The following is a 4,638-nucleotide window of genomic DNA, read 5'->3' as shown; positions in this document are numbered from 1 at the left end:
CATAGATTTATGTTAAACTAAAACTTTAAAACTTTTAGAAGAAAACATAGGAAAAAAATCTTCAGGATCTAGGACTTAGTGAAGACTTCTTAGACGTGACACCAAGATCTATAAAAGAAAACATAGATGAATTGGACTTCGTTAAATTAAAAACTATTGCTCTGCAAAAGGCCATGTTTAAAAGTTGAAAAGATAAGCTACAGACTGGGAGAAAATATTTGCAATCACATATTCAACAAAGAATTTGTATCTAGAGTACATAAAGAACTCAGAAAATTGGCAAAAGACATGGACAGATATTTCATAAAGAGAATATTCAGATGGCAAACAAGCACATTCAAAAATGCTCAACATCACTAGCCATAAGAGAAATGTAAATTAAGACCTCAATCAGATATCATTACATACTTAGTGAGACCACAGGTGGTAAAAATGACAATACCAGTTGCTGGTGAGAATACAGAGAAACGAAATCTCTTACACATTGCTGGTGGGAATATAAAATGGTACAGTTACTCTGTAAGGTAATTCATCAGTTGAAAAAATACATGTTATACATTTACCGTACAATCTAATTATTGCATTTCTGAACATTTATGCCAGAGAAAGTAAAACTATGTCCACAAAAAATATGTATGTGATTATTCACAGCAGCTTAGTTTTAGTGGATAAAAACTGTAAACAACCAATGTCCTTTAATAGGTGAATGATTAAATTGTAGCACATCTTATGAAATACCACTTGGCAATAAATACCACTTGGTAATATCCTGGATGTATTTAAAGGGCATTATGATGAGTGAAAAAAAGTCGATCTCAAATGGTGGTCAAATAACAAAAAAAATCTGGGCCTTCATGTTAAAATAGCCTTTCGAATAGTTTTTAGAGATTTTTAGGTATAGCAATTCCAACGTCACTAATTAAGTTCATGTTCTTCCTAAATAATCCTATCAATTTCTAATACTTTTTAACTTTGAGTTTAAGAAGTATAAGTATGTGCCTGTAGTAAATATTTTCAAAATTCTCTAAACAATGTTGAACTTAACTGGGCCTAGAAGGTTAAGCAGAGTCTATTTTCTATTTTGAGTAATTTCTAGCCACACATATATGCACAGTGCTAACGTGCCCAACTAGATAAACTACTTTCACCTTTATTAAGTGATTTTGGTGCTGAAATAGTGGTTATTTATTTAATTTTAATTTTTTTTTTGATTCTTTACACATTTAGGAGAATTAGTTTTGCTTTGAGCATTTATTTTCAAGTTCTCATGATTCTCAGCTCACTTTATTCTTTGAAAGCTATGAAGCATTGTTTACATTTATTTCAAAGAAATTATGTTAAATGTGCAGTTTTGCTTTCACTTTATTTCTCATTTTCATTTTCTATAAACTAACTTTGAAAGCAGAGTAAGATAGTTTTTTGATCATCATTATGGGAAAATACTTATATTTCCCAATTTTGGTAATCAAATAATAACTTCCATACTGTTAGTTTTAACTTAAGAAGATAATAACATCAAAACAAAAACAAATCTCTAACAGTTACTCAGAGTTTATAGGTCTATAGTAGCTATGAATAAACTGCTACAGGCAATATTTTTTAGCAGAAATTCTGCTCTGCTGTATTTTTTCCTTAAAAAATATTTTCTAAACAAATGTCAGGATTATAATCTTTTAATTAATTTGGTACTTCATACAGAAGAGTCCTAAATGAAAGTGAGGAGCTGTTTTTGCCTTGGTGCCCAGAAGGATGGCTCTATTTTGCCAAAAAATGTTCTGTCACTAATGTGAAGCCTGTTGACAAACTGTTGTTTATATGTTGTCAATGTGATGCCAAGTCAATTGTCTCACTACGGGAATCCTGGCTTGGCCCCAGTGGCTGTCTAAATCTTCATAGGCACATGGATACTTCTAGGGGAAAAAAGTAAAGGTAAAAACCTCTTTTCACATTTATTTGGCTCTTAACTGACGTTTTGTTAAGATAGGAAAATAAGTGGCGATCAAACAACTTTGCAAGAACTGTAATTCTAAAAACTTAGACATATGGCTGGCTTTTAATTCCTCTAGCAATCAATTAAGAGGCTAATTGTACAAGATGGTTAGGTATATATAATCTTGCAAAATTTACCTTTTTTTCTTGTCATTAAAAAGTAGCAAAGTAGGAGCTATATCGGTCTTACTTGTCCTCTAAATCAGTGGTTGTCAACTGGGGGTGATTTTGTCCTCTAAGGGACATTTGGCAGTGTTTGGAGACACTTATTTGTCACTATGGAAAAGAAAGCTATGGTATACAGTGGATAAAGGCCAGATATGCTGCCAAACATCTACAATGCACAGACAGCCCCCTACAACAAGGAATTATCCATCCCCAAATGTCAGTACTGATGAGGTTGAGAAATTCTGATCTACATTAACTGGCTGAGGTGTATAGAGAATAACATTAAAAAGTAATAGAAACTCAGTAATTGTTTGAGAAAATATATAATGATTATTGCTAGAAATTTAAAAGGGCACTAAAGGAATAGGAATAATATTCATATTAGCAGAAAAAATCAAAAGAGAGATGAATGAGAAGATCATCAGTTCACAAATAGAAAGAGAAAGGGGAAAGAGGAAGCAAAGAAAAATCAGTATAAACAAAAACCAAAAATATGAGATTGCAAATAATCTTTTAAATGTCACTAATTGAAATATATGTAAAAGATCTAACTAAAATAACAGTAAAAGATTGAATATATACATATATTTTAATATATAAGAAACACAATTAAAATGGCATACAAAGCTTAAAAATATCTAAATAGCAAACTGTCCCAAACAATGCCATTATAGCAAAATTAATATTGGGTAGTGTAGATTTTTAAGGTACAGCCATTATTAAATTAAGAAGAATCATTACAAATCACTAAAAGTAACAACCCATCAAGATAATATAAAAAATTGAATCTGTATACAGCTAATCAAATAACCTTGAAAGATGTTATACAAATACTGATAAAATTACAAGGGGAACTGGACAAATCTACAAGCATAATAGATTGAATATCCTTCTGTCAAAAAAATCAGATCACAGTCAGAAGACTATAGGTAATTTAAATTTTAAAATTATTTTTATATCTATGATTTGTCTTAAATTACTTCAAGATTCAAAGTTCAGTATAAATGTGTTCAACATGATATATATTCTAGGGGCTCAAATCAGTTGTTTTATAAGAAATTCACACTTCATTGGTAATTGTAGAACATTTAATCTAAAACTCCACACTCCAGAAGTGGCTACTAAAAATACTTCAGCTTTCTTTGACTCCCATAAACAACGGAGACTTTGCTAATTATCATGAGTGTTAGAAATAAGTTCTTTGGTGAAAGTCTTGCTAATTATTAGCATTATGGATGTTAAAAATAGGTTCTCATTGATGAAATTGGTGGCATTTGACACACGTGTATGCTCTTCATACATGGGCAGGATAAGAAAGTCTAGACAGCACTATAACCCACCCCCTTAGGGAAGGCTCCCTAGATTAGATACCTCAACTGTAAGATATGGTTAGCTGAATTCTGCCATGGAATATTGTCGCATTTGCTTCAGGTGAAACTTTCATGCAAAGTATTACGGGAACACCAAAGATAACAGAACTGGATCTTCAAGATACTTACAGAATAATTGGTACATAAACATGATTGTTGCTAATCATCTATATTAATAAGTGAATTCAATTAGAGGCACAGATATCTACAAAAATGAGCTTAAGAGAAGTTGTCTAAGGATAATTCACAAAAATATGTAAGTTAGATTTATCTTAGCCCCAACAAATAGTGAGAATACATTCTCTTTTAATTTTTATTATTTATTATTAATTATTTTTTTAAATTTTATAAATGCCTACAGCACCTGGTATTCCTAGGTGGTCTCCCATCCAAGTACTAAACAGACCTGACCCTGCTTAGCTTCCAAAATCAGATGAGATCAAGCATGTTCAGGGTGGTATGGCCATAGATAAGTTTACATTCTTTTAAAGTTCACTTAAAAGATTTATAAAAGGCAGTGACCACTTTCTAGGTCAAATAATTTTCAACAGATTTCAAGGAATTAATTCCTTATAGGCCAAGTTTTCTTGTTGAAATATAAGTGCAAAATAAATCATCAATAAAATAAACAGATAAAAATATCAAAATATTCTCTTATGGGTAAAAATACCTCATTGGTTAAGGAAAAAAATAACAATGGGAATGACATAATATTGAAATCAAATGATAAAATGCTTGTTATCAAAACATGCAGCTTATATGGTAGTTATAGAGATATTTATTTATTTATATGTAGTAAAAGTATAAAAGTGTGGGCTAGATACAGATAAAATTCATCATAGCAGTTCATTTTAGAGAGAGAGAGAAAGAAATAGAATTTGAGGAAAAAATATTGGGGCTTCAACTTTACCTGTAAATTATTAATCCTTAAACAGAAATAGAAAGTAAAAGATCTTATGTATTTTGTAAAATTATCCTTTGTTTATTTTGAGTGGGATATTTTGTATTATCTTCTATGTTTCTTTTCATTTTAAAGTATCCAAATAGTAAAATGTATTAAAGTAATAATTTAAGGTATGTCAATTTTACCTGGAAATCTTTCTATAGCAGA

At 30.5% G+C, this 4,638-nt stretch overlaps 1 pseudogene; it reads right to left on the bottom strand.

The window, feature by feature from the left end:
* Nucleotides 1-3,879: 3,879 nt before the first annotated feature.
* Nucleotides 3,880-3,998, bottom strand: LOC111740152 (annotated as a pseudogene).
* Nucleotides 3,999-4,638: the final 640 nt, after the last annotated feature.

This window comes from Pteropus vampyrus, unplaced genomic scaffold (genome assembly GCF_000151845.1).
Source record: "Pteropus vampyrus isolate Shadow unplaced genomic scaffold, Pvam_2.0 Scaffold58, whole genome shotgun sequence".
NCBI lineage: Eukaryota > Metazoa > Chordata > Mammalia > Chiroptera > Pteropodidae > Pteropus > Pteropus vampyrus.
Note: the sequence above shows the minus strand (reverse complement) of the source record. Positions and strands in the feature narration are given on the sequence as shown.